The following is a 12,898-nucleotide window of genomic DNA, read 5'->3' as shown; positions in this document are numbered from 1 at the left end:
CTTGCCCTTTCCCACTTATTCATGCCTTTGTATTACTTGTGCATTTGTCTAACTCCTCTGTAAGATTAGAAACACATTTTCCCCACCCCCATCTCTAGCTCACAGTCAGTATAAAATAAATGCCTGATAGGGGCACCTAGGTGCTCAGTTGGTTAAGAGTCTGACTTCAGATCAGGTCATGATCTCACGGCTCGTGGGTTCAAGCCCTGCATTGGCTCTCAGCTGCCACGAAGAGCCTGCTTAGGATCTTCTGTCCCCCTCTCTTTCTGCCCCTCCCCTGCTCACACTCTCTCTCTCTCTCCCAAAAATAAATAAAACATTTAAAAATAAAATAAAATAAATGCCAGTTAAGTAAATAAATAAATATGGATGTGTAAACCACCAAGACCATTAAAAACTATTAATGAAAGTGAGCAAAATTTGAATAATAATTTAAGCCTCATTTATTCATTCAAAATATATTTACATGTACCATGTGCCAGGTATCATTTCAGACTTGCAGGATAAAGTTCCTTGCTCCTCTGCAGTTTATATTCTAGAAAAGGCAGATAAATAAAAAATATGTAATATATGATCTCTCAGTGATAAGTGCAATTAAGAAATATGAAGCATGAAAATGTCATGAATGTGATTTTATTGGTTTTTTTTCTCTTTTTAATTTAAATTTTAGTTAACATACAGTGCAATATTGGTTTCAGGAGTAGAATTCAGTGATTCATCTCTTACACAACACCCAGTGCTCATCCCAACAAGTGCCCTCTTTAATGCCCATTACCCATTTAGCCCACTGCTCACCCTTCTTCCATCAACCTGTAGTTTGTTCTCTATTAGTAAGAGTCTCTTATTGATATGGGGTGCCTGGGTGGTTCAATCAGTTAAGCATTTAACTCTTGGTTTTGGCTTACATCATAATCTTGCAGTTTCACGAGTTCAAGTCCCATGTCGGGCTCCATGCTGACAGTGCGGAGCCTGCTTGGGGTTCTCTGTCTCCCTCTCTCTCTGCCCCTCACTCATGTGCACTGTCTGTCAAGAGTCTCTTGTGGTTTGTTTCCCTCTCTTCTATCCCCCACCTTCCCTTATATTCATCCATTTTGTGTGTTAAATTACACATATAAGTGAAATCATATGGTATTTGTCTTTCTCTGGTTGACTTATATCACTTAGCGTAATACATTCTAGCTCCATCCACGTCATTGCAAATGGCAAGATTTCATTTTTCTGATGGCCGAGTAATATTCCAGTGTGTGTGTGTGTGTGTGTGTGTGTGTGTGTGTGTGTGTATCATATCTTTGTCCATCCATCAGTTAATGGACACTTGGGCTCTCTCCATAATTTGGCTATTATTGATAATGCCATTATGAACATTGGGGTGCATGTACCTCTTTGAATCTGTATTTTTATATCCTTTGGGTAAATACCTAATAGTGTAGTTACTAGATTGTAAGGTAGTCCTATTTTTAATTTTTTGAGGAACCTCCATACTGTTCTCCAGAATGACTGCACCAGTTTGCATTTCGATCAGCAATGCAAAAGGGTTCCCCTTTTTCTGCATCCTTGCCAACACCTGTTGTTTCTTGGGTTGTTAATTTTAGCTATTCTGCCAGATGTGAGGTGGTATCTCATTGTGATTTTGATTTGTATTTCCCTGATGATGAGTGAAGTTGAGCATCTTTTCATGTGTCTGTTGGCCATCTGGAAGTCTTCTTTACAAAAGTGTCTATTCATGTCTTCTGCCCATTTCTTACTGGGTTATTTGTTTTTTGGGTGTTGAGTTTGATAAGTTCTTTATAGATTTTGGATACTAACCTTTCTCAGGTATGTCGTTTGAAAATATCTTCTCCCATTCTGTAGGCTGCCTTTTAGTTTTATTGATTGTTTCCTTTGCTGTGCAGAAGCTTTTTATCTTGAAGAAGTCCCATTGGTTCATGTTTTCTTTTGTTTCCCTTGCTTTTGGCGATGTGCCTAGTAAGAAGTTGCTCTGGCTGGGATCAAAGAGGTTGCTGCCTGTGTTCTCCTCTATGACTTTGATGGTTTTCTGTTTCACATTTAGGTCTTGCATCCATTTTGAATTTATTTTTGTGCATGGTGTAAGAAAGTGGTCTAGTTTCATTTTTCTGCATGTGGTTGTCCAGTTTTCCCAACATCATTTGTTGAAGAGACTATCTTTTTTCAATTGGATTTTCTTTTCTGCTTTGTTGAAGATTAGTTGACCATATAGTGGGTCCATTTCTGGGTTTTCTATTCTGTTACATTGATCTATGTGTCTGTTTTTGTGCCAATAGCATACTGTCTTAATGGATACAGCTTTGTACTATAGCTTGAAATCTGGAATTATGATGCCTCCAGTTTTGATTTTCTTTCCCAAGATTGTTTTGGCTATTCAGGGTCTTTTGTGTTTTCATAAAAATTTTAGGATTGGTTGTTCTAGCTCTGCAAAAAAATGCTGGTGGTATTTTGATATGGATTGCATTAAACGTGTAGATTGCTTTGGTAGTATAGACATTTTAACAATTTTGTTCTTCCAATCCATGAGCATGGAATGTCTTTCCCTTTCTTTGTGTCATCTTCAATTTCTTTCATAACATTTCTGTAGTTTCCAGAGTATAGATCTTTTACCTTTAAACCTAGTTAGGTTTATTCCTAGGTATCTTACAGTTTTTGATGCAATTGCAATGAGATCGATTGCTTGATTTATTTTTCTACTTCTTTGTTATTTGTATATAGAAATACAACAGATTTCTGCACATTGATTTTATATCCTGGAACTTCGTTGAATTCATGTATTCATTCTAGCAAATTTTTGGTGGACTCTTGGGTTTTCTACATATAATATCATGTCATCTGCAAATAGTGAAAGTTTGACTTATTTCTTGCCAGTTTGGATGCCTTTTTGTTGTTGTTGTTGTCTTATTGCTGAGGCTGAGACTTCCAGTACTATGTTAAATAGTAATGGTGAGAGTAGATATCCTTGTCTTGTTCCTGACCATAGGGGAAAGGCTCTCTGTTTTTCCCCATTAAGGATGATATTAGCTGTGGGTCTTTCGTATATGGCCTTTGTGACGTGAGGTATGTTCCATATATCCCTACTCTGTTGAGTGTTTTTCCTCAAGAATGGATGCTGGGGGCACCTGGGTGGCTCAGTCAATTAAGCATCCAACTCTTGGTTTTGGTTCGAGTCATGATCTTACAGTTTATGAATTTGAGCCCCGCATTTGTGCTGACAGTGTGGAGACTGCTTGGGATTCTCTCCATCCCTCTCTCTGCCCCTTCCTTGTTCATGTCTCTCTCTCAAAATAAATAAATAAAAATGAAAAAAAAAAAAGAATGGATGCTGTATTTTGTCAAATGCTTTTTCTGCATTTGTTGACAGGATCATATGGTTCTTATCCTTTTTAATGTGGTGTATAACGTTGATTGATTTATGAATATGGAACCAGCCCTGCAGCCCAGGAATAAATCCCACTTGGTCATGGTGAATATATATTTTTTTAAGTTTATTTATTTTGAGGGAGAGAGAGTGTGTGTATGTGTGAATGATCAGGAGGGGGCAGAAAGATAAGGAGAGAGAGTATCCTAATCTGGCTCCCCACTATCAGTGCAGAGCCCAATGCGGGACTTGAACTCCCAAACAGTGCGATTGTGACCTGAGCTGATATCAAGAGTCAGATGCTTAACCGACTGAGCCACCCAGGCACCCCAATGATTAATTCTTTTAAAGTACTGTTGAATTCAATTTGCTAATGTCTTATTGAGAATTTTTGCATCATGTTCATTAGGGATATTAGCCTGTAACTCTCCTTTTTAGTGGTGTCTTTTACTGGTTTTGAAATCAAGGTAATGCTGGTCCAATAGAATGAGTTTGGAAGTTTGCCTTCTATTTCTATTTTTTTGAACTGTTTGAGAAAAATAGGTATTAACTCTTTGTTAAATGTCTGGTAGAATTCCCCTGGGAAGTCGTCTGGGCCAGGACTGTTGTTTGTTGGGAGATTTTTGATTACTGATTCAGTTTTTTTGCTATTTATGGATGAGTGTGTTCAGTTTTTTTATTTCTTCCTGTGTCCATTTTGGTCATTTGTGAGTTTCTAGGAATTTGTCCATTTTTTCTAGATTGTCCAGTTTGCTGGCATATAATTTTTCATAGTATTCTCTAATAATTGTTTGTAGTTCTGTGGTGTTGGTTGTGATCGCTCCTCTTTCATTCATGATTTTATCTATTTGGGTCCTTTCTCTGTTATTTTTGATAAGTTTGGCTGGGGGTTTATCAGTTTTGTTAATTCTTCCAAAGAACTAGCTCTTAGTTTCATTGATCTGGTCTACTGGTTTTGTTTGTTCATTTGTTTGTTTCTATATCATTTACTTGTTCTAATCATTATTATTTCCCTCTTTCTGCTGGCTATAGGCTTTATTTGCCCTTCCTTTTCTAGCTCCTTTAGGTGTAAGTTTAGGTTGTGTACTTGGGACCTTTCTTGCTTCTTGAGGTAGGGCTGAATTGCAATATACTTTCCTCTTAGGACTGCCTTTGTTGCATCCCAAAGGGTTTGGACTGTTGTGTTTTCATTTTCACTTGCTTCCATACTTTTTTATTCTTTAATAAAAAAGAATGGTTAACCCATTCATTTTTTACTAGGATGGTCTTTAACCTCCTTGTATTTGAGGGCTTTCCAATTTTTTTTTTTCTGTGGCAACTTCAAGTTCATAGTGTTATGGCCTGAAACTATGCATGGTATGATCTTGATAGTTTTATACTTGTTGAGGGCTGATTTGTGACTCAGTATTTGATCTATTCTGGGGAATGTTCCACATGCACTCAAAGAGAATGTTTATTCTGCTACTTTAGGATGAAATGTTCTGAATATATCTGTTAAGTCCATCCGGTCTAGTGTATCCTTCAGAGTCATTGTGTCCTTGTTGATTTTCAGCTTAGGTGATCTGTCTATTGCTATAAGTGGGTATTAAAGTCCCCTACTATTATTGTATTGTTCTCAGTGAATTTCTTTATATGATTAATTTATTTATATATTTGCGTTTTCCAAGTTGGGGGCATAAATATTTATAATTGTTAGATTTTCTTGAAGGATAAACCCCTTAATTATTATGTAATGCCTTTCTTCATCTCTTGTTACAGACTTTGTTTTAAAATCTAGTTTGTCTGATATAAATATGGCTACTCTGGCTTTCTTTTGACATCCATTATCATGATAGATGTTTCTCCATCCCCTCACTTTCAATCTGCAGGTGCCTTTAGGTCTAAAATGAGTCTTGGGGCGCCTGGGTGGCTTGGTTGGTTAAGCGTCCGACTTCGGCTCAGGTCATGATCTCACGCTCCGTGAGTTCGAGCCCCGCGTCGGGCTCTGTGCTGACCACTCAGAGCCTGGAGCCTGTTTCAGATTCTGTGTCTCCCTCTCTCTCTGCCCCTCCCCTGTTCATGCTCTGTCTCTGTCTCAAAAATAAATAAACGCTAAAAATAAAATAAAATTAAAATAAAATAAAATAAAATAAAATAAGTCTCCTGGGGTGCTTGGGTGGCTCAGTTGGTTAAGCATTCAACTTCAGCTCAGGTCATGATCTCACAGTTTACGGGTTCAAGCCCCATGTCAGGCTCTGCACTGACCACTCGGAACCTGGAGCCTGCTTCGGATTCTCTGTCTCCCTCTTTCTTTCTGCCCTTCCTGGGCTCATGCTCTCTCAAATATAAATAAATATTTTTGAAAAAATAAAACGAGTGTCTGGTAGGCAGTATATAGATCGATCTTGTGTTGTTTTTTTTTAATCCATTCTGATACCCTGTGTCTTTTGACTGGAGCATTTAGTCCATTTACATTCAGAGTAATTATTGAAAGATATGAATACAGTGCCATTGTGTTACCTGTAGATTTGGTGTTTCTAATGATGCTTTCTGGTCCTTTCTAGTCTTTGTTGCTTTGGGTCTTTTTTTTTTTTTTTCTCACCACTCAAAGTGTCTCCCTTAAGATTTCTTGTAGGGCCGGGCTAGTGGTCACAAACTCCCTTAGTTTTTGTTTGTCTGGGAAACTCCTTATCTCTCCTTCTATTTTGAAAGAAGTCTTGCTGGGTAGAGTATTCGTGGCTACATATTTTGTTCCATTCAACACACTGAATATTTGGACACTCTGAATATATTTGGACACTCTGGTGTCCAACTGGCCTGCCAGTTTCTTTGGACAGATCTGCTGAGAACATGATCTTCCTTCCCTTGTAGGTTAATGACTTTTTTTCCCTTGTTGCTTCCAGGATTCTTTCCTTGTCTGTGTATTTTGTAAATTTGACTTTGATATGTCTTGGTGATGGCTGGCTTTTGTTGAATTTAATGGGAATTCTCTGTGCTTCTTGGATTTTCCCCAGATTAGGGACATCTTCAACTATAATCTGCGCATAAACCTTCTGCCCCTTTTTTTCTCACTTTATCTTCTTGGACTTCTATGATATGAATGTTACTACATTTTAATAAATTGCTGGATTACCTAAGTCTGCCTTCATGATCCCTCACCTCTGTTTCTCTCTTCTTTTCAGCTTCATTGTTTTCCATAATTTTATCCTCTCTATCACTAATTTGCTACCTCATCCATCCTAGTTTTCGTGGCCTTCATTTGGGTTTGCATCTTGGTTATAGTATTTTTAATTTCAGCCTGACTAGATTTTCGTTCTTTTATCTGTGTAAAATGGATGCTATGGAGTCTTCTATGCTTTTTTTCAAGGCCAGCTAGTATCCTTAATCATTGTTTTAAACTCTAATTCAGACATCTTACTTATGTCTGCATTGACTAAATCCCTCACTTTCATTTCTTCCTGGTCTTTATTTTGAGATGAATTCCTCTGTCTTGTCATTTGGGAGGAAGAAAAAATAGTAATGGAATGAAATAAAAATAAATGTTTAAAAATCAAATAAAGGAACCTAATTCCTACATATGTTTTGATCTTCTTGTTAAGAGAAGCATTGACAGTAGCAAAGAGGCAGGGCAGTCCACATGTCCATCAATGGATGAATGGATAAACAGTGTGTTCTATCCATATGACAGAATATTGTTTGAATGCAAGATGAAACAAGTTTTGATACACACTACGTTGAAAACATACACTGAGTTAAAGTGGTACAGAAAGCCACAGAGAGTATGATTCCATTCATGTGAACTCTCCAGAATTGGGAAATCATTATTCTTCACAAGTATTCAGGACACAGAAGATCAGGAAAGATGTAGGACCTTCCCCACACAGGAGGAAAATAAGCAGCCATGACAAGCATGTAACATGGGATCCTAGACTAGGTCTACATCACTGGTTGATTGTAACAAGATATAACTCGGGAACAGACAGATGAGGAGATGCAGAGGGCCAGGTGTCGGGAAGTGTGCAGAGCTTCCGTGGCCTTGCCAGGTGCGCATCTCTCCCCAAACCTCCTGAATGAGACATTTTAGACACAGAAGTTCTTTCTGAGGAAGTGGTATTGGAGGAAAGAGCAAAATGAGGTCAGCAAAAGTCACTGGAGCAAAATAGTGAACTAGGAGGCTCCAAAATCTTGTCCCCACACAAGATATTTTTTAAAAATACAAAAAATCCAGAAAGTGGCTAAAATAATACTATAGGATTTCTGGTAAATAGTCAAATATCTACGGCAACCAATTAAATACCCAATCAAGAAAAAGCCATATTCAAAACAGTAGGAAATTTTGTACTGTTCACTTTTTTTTTAATTTTTTTTAACGTTTATTTTTTTGAGAGAGAGAGAGAGAGAGAGAGAGAGAGAGACAGAGCATGAACGGGGGAGGGTCAGAGAGAGAGGGAGACACAGAATCTGAAACAGGCTCCAGGCTCTAGGCTCTAAGCCGTCGGCACAGAGCCTGACACGGGGCTTGAACCCACAGACTGCGAGATCATGTCCTGAGCCAAAGTCGGACGCTTCAACCGACTGAGCCACCCAGGTGCCCCTGTACTGTTTACTTTTATATTTTATTTTATTTTTTAAATTTATATCCAAGTTAGGTAGCATATAGTGCAACAATCATTTCAGGAGTAGATTCCTTAATGCCCTTACCCATTTAACCCATCCCCCCTGCCACAACCCTTCCAGCAACCCTCTGTTTGTTCTCCATATTTAAGAGTCTCTTCTGTTTTGTCCCCCTCCCTGTTTTTATATTATTTTTGCTTCCCTTCCCTTGTGTTCATCTGTTCTGTGTCTTAAAGTCCTCATGTGAGTGAAGTCATGATATTTGTCTTTCTCTGACTAATTTCGCTTAGCATAATACCCTCTAGTTCCATCCACGTAGCTGCAAGTGGCAAGATTTCATTCTTTTTGATTGCCGAGTAATACTCCATTGTGTGTGTGTGTATATATATATATATATATGTATGTATGTATATATACCACATCTTCTTTATCCATTCATCCATTGATGGACATTTGGACTCTTTCCATACTTTGGCTATAGTTGATAGTGTTGCTATGAACATTGGGGTGCATGTGCCCCTTTGAAACAGCATCCTTGTATCCCTTGGATAAATACCTAATAGTGCCATTGCTGGTTTGTAGGGTAGTTCTATTTTTAATTTATTGAGGAACCTCCATACCAGTTTCCAGAGTGGCTGCACCAGTTTGCATTGCCACCAGCAGTGCAAAAGATATCCTCTTTCTCCACATCCTCGACAACATCTGTTGTTGCCTGAGTTGTTAATTTTAGCTATTCTGACAGGTGTGAGGTGGTATCTCATTGTGGTTTTGATTTATAGTTCCCTGATGATGAGTGATGTGGAGCATTTTTTCATGTGCTGCTTGGCCATCTGGATGTCTTCTTTGGAGAAGTGTCCATTTATGTCTTTTGCCTATTCCTTCACTGGGTTATTTATTTTTTGGGTGTTGAGTTTGATAAGTTCTTTGTAGATTTTGGATACTAACCCTTTATCTGATATGTCATTTGCAAATATCTTCTCCCATTCTGTCAGTTGCCTTTTAGTTTTGCTCGTTGTTTCCTTCACTGTGGAGAAGCTTTTTATTTTGATGAGGTCCCAGTAGTTCATTTTTGCTTTTGTTTCCCTTGCCTCTGGAGATGTGTTGAGTAAGAAGTTGCTGCAGCCAAGATCAAAGAGGTTTTTGCCTGATTTCTCCTCGAAGATTTTGATGGCTTTCTGTGTTACATTTAGGTCTTTCACCCATTTTGAGTTTATTTTTGTGTATGGTGTAAGAAGGTGGCCAGGTTCATTTTTCTGCCTGTCACTGTCCAGTTTTCCCAGCACCACTTGCTGAAGAGACTGTCTTTATTCCATTGGATGTTCTTTCCTGCTTTGTCAAAGATTTGTTGGCCATACATTTGTGGGTCCATTTCTGGGTTCTCTATTCTGTTCCATTGATCTGAGTGTCTGTTTTTGTGCCATGTACTGTTTTTACTTGCTGTGCCCCACACGTTTCATGCACAGCAACAATCTTGGTCTGAAAGAGGCAACAGCTCAGCCCTCAATTCCCTGATTGAAACCAGAGAGAGAAGAGCAGAATAGAACTTAATTGTAACATTATAACCTGTCTGGGGGTCTAAAGAGTGATATCTGTTTTGTCTACTCCAAAGCTCAGGTGGAAAAGTGGTAGGCACTGCTCAGGAAAGCTGCAGAGGAACTATATACCCACAGGTGCCTGAGGGAAGAGATTACAGGTGGAGATATCCAACAGACCATCTAGAGCCCCAAAGAGTAGCTGGATGAGACTGGAAAATTAAGACATTCAAAAGTAGCTATGTATATGAGGAAATTAGTAAAGCCACACAAGCCGAGGGAAGACACATACTCAGAAGAGACATGAGAAGATCTTGAGCTTTCATCTTCAGCTGATCTCAAGGCCTAGAAAAGAGCCAGATAACTACTGAAATAATGCTCTAGTACAAAACCAGTCTGCAAAGACTAGGATAGATGGATTCTTTCAAATGCCCAATTTTCTTTTTTTTTTTTAATTAAAAAAATTTTTTTTAACGTTTTTATTTATGTTTGAGACAGGGAGAGACAGAACATGAACAGGGGAGGGTCAGAGAGAGGGAGACACAGAATCCGAAACAGGCTCCAGGCTCTGAGCTGTCAGCACAGAGCCCGATGCGGGGCTCGAACTCACGGACCGTGAGATCATGACCTGAGCCAAAGTCGGACACTTAACCGACTGAGCCACCCAGGCGCCCCATCAAATGCCCAATTTTCAACATCAACAAAATTACTAGACATACAAAGAAATAGGAAAACATGACCCACTTAAAAAAAGAAAATAAATTGGCAGAAACCACCCCTGAAAAGGCACAAGCATCAGACTTACTAGACAAAGACTTTTTAAACGTTATCTTTAAGTACACTGAAAGGGACGCCTGGGTGGCTCAGTTGGTTAAGCATCTGACTCCTGATCTCAGCTCAGGTCATGATCTCACAGTTCATGAGATCAAGCCCTGCATCGGGCTCTGTGCTGTCATTTATACAAAAATAAATAATAATATTTAATATTTAATAATTTATATTTAAATAATAAATATATTATGTTTAAATATTTAGTGTGGAGCCTCCTTCAGATTCTCTCTCCCTCTCTCTTTGCCCCTCAACCACTCTCTTTCTTTCAAAATAAATAAACATTTAAAAAGTACACTGAAAGAGCTAAATAGAAACACAAAGAACTAAAGGAAACCATAAATATTTTATGTGAACAAAATGAGAATATCAACAAAGAGGTAGAAATTATAAAAAGGAACCAAAAAATATCCTGAGCTAAAAAAATTACAATAACAATTTAAAAATAAATTAGAGGGGGCTCAATAGCAGATATGATCAGGCAGAGAAAGAATCAGTGAACTTGATGATAGGACATGAAATTATCCAATCTGAGGAGAAAAATGAAGAAAAGTGAACAGAGATGAAGAAACATATGGGGCATCATCAAACAGATCAATATATGTTTTATGGATATTCCAGAAGGAGAAATGAGGAAGAAGGAGGCAGAGATTATTTGAAGAAATAATGACCAAGAACTTCACAAATTTGAGGAAATACATGGATCTACAAGTCCAAGAAACTCAAGGATTCCAAATAGGATTAAACCCAAGAGACTACAGCAAAACACATTAAAATCAAACTGTCAAAAGAAAAGACAAGGAATCTTGAAAGCAGCAAGAGAAAAATTATTCATCATGTGCAAGAGATGCTCAATAAAATTTGCAGCCAATTTCTTAGCGAGAACTTTGGAGGTCCAAAGGCGAAAGTGCTACAAGAAAAAGCTGTCAACTGAGAACTCTATATCCAGCAAAAATGAGGGCATAAATAAGACATTCCTAGATGAAAAAAAGCTCTGTCTCTCTGTCTCTCAAAAATAAATAAACATTAAAAAAAGATAAAGTAATCCCAGGGTACCTGGGTGGCTCAGTCAGTTAAGCATCTGATTCTCATGAGTTTGAGCCCTGGGTTGGGCTCCTTGCTGGCAGTTCAGAGCCTACTTGGGATTCTCTTTCTTTCTCTCTCTCTCTCTGCCCCTCCCCTGCTCACACTCTCTCTGTCTTTCAAAATAAATGAATAAAATAAAAAAATACTTAAAGTGATCTCTACACCCAATGTGGGGCTTGAGCTCAGGACTCCAACATCAAGAGTCATGTGCTCCAATAGCTGAGCTAGCCAGGCATCCCAAGATACTTATTTTACATTTGAGTTTTTATGCATTTTATTTTATTTAAAAATTTTTTAAATGCTTATTTTTGAGAGGAGAGAGAGAGAATGGAGGACGGGCTGTGAGAGAGGGAGACACAGAGCCTGAAGCAGGCTCCAGGATCTGAGCTGTCAGCACAGAGTCTGATGTGGGGCTAAAACTCACAGACTGGAGATCATGACCTGAGCCAAAGTTGGACCCTTAACTGACTGAGCCACCCAGGCACACCTAAATGCATTTTATTTTTAGATAACCTACATGACATGTTTTTTTTTTCTTAAAAACAATGCCTCTGCTCCAAATAAATTGAAGTCAAAATTATTGAAGTGCTCAAGATGACATCAATCCTATTCATCTAAATCCTGGTTTGTGTGGATGAAAAGCAGAAGCCAGTTATGATAACAGGTGATATATCCAAAGTCATAGCCAGATTTGTTAACATTTTTCCATTTCTTTCTTTTTTTTTTTAATTTTAATGTTTACTTATTTTTGAGACAGAGAGAGAGACAGAGCATGAGCAGGGCAGGAGCAGACAGCAGGAGACACAGAATCCAAAGCAGACTCCAGGCTCTGAGCTGTCAGCACAGAGCCTGACGTGGGGCTCGAACTCACAGACCAGAAGATCATGACCTGAGCTGAAGTCAGACGCTCAACCAACTGAGCCACTCAGGTGCCCCAACATTTTTCCATTTCTAAACCATCATTTACAAAAATCAGGTATGAGGTCACACCATTCTCACAATAGTCCAACAGAGCAACCATGCCATCTAGATTCATGTTTTCACCAATAAAGAACTGGTAGTTTTTGAAATTAGCAAGGGTGTGCTTGATTTGTTTTGCAGTCCCTCTCATAAAATTTGTTAGTCTTTCTGGCCTCTATTCTTCAAGTTTGCCATTGATTGACTTCATGTAATCTTTTATGTACTTCTTATATGCTTCTTTTGTGAATCTGGTTTCCTGCAAGTGATGGTTCATGACAACATCAACACCAGTGGTTAATGTCCTTTTGGTACCTTCACCTTTGGGGCCTTCATCAGAGGCATTTCCACCAATGAACCAGTCATCAGTGTTACCCTCTGTCCTACTGATCCCTCCACTTCCAGGCATAGCCTGTCCATGATCTGGCTTTTGTAGTTGTTGGAGAATATCTCATCATGGCTGATGAAGTCCTGGTAGATAATGATGTCTGCAGCTGGAGAGAGACAACAGTGGTGCTAGTTCAACAGGAGCAGA

At 38.6% G+C, this 12,898-nt stretch overlaps 1 long non-coding RNA gene across 1 annotated transcript; it reads right to left on the bottom strand.

The window, feature by feature from the left end:
* Positions 1 to 3,658: 3,658 nt before the first annotated feature.
* On the bottom strand, positions 3,659 to 12,657 carry LOC125154837 (uncharacterized). The gene is made up of 3 exons (XR_007147944.1): positions 12,417 to 12,657; positions 7,947 to 7,952; positions 3,659 to 3,669 (listed from the first exon to the last, which is right to left on the bottom strand). It is a non-coding gene; the product is annotated as an uncharacterized LOC125154837 (long non-coding RNA).
* Between the last annotated feature and the right edge of the window lie 241 nt (positions 12,658 to 12,898).

Source organism: Prionailurus viverrinus, chromosome E3 (genome assembly GCF_022837055.1).
Source record: "Prionailurus viverrinus isolate Anna chromosome E3, UM_Priviv_1.0, whole genome shotgun sequence".
Lineage (NCBI taxonomy): Eukaryota > Metazoa > Chordata > Mammalia > Carnivora > Felidae > Prionailurus > Prionailurus viverrinus.
Note: the sequence above shows the minus strand (reverse complement) of the source record. Positions and strands in the feature narration are given on the sequence as shown.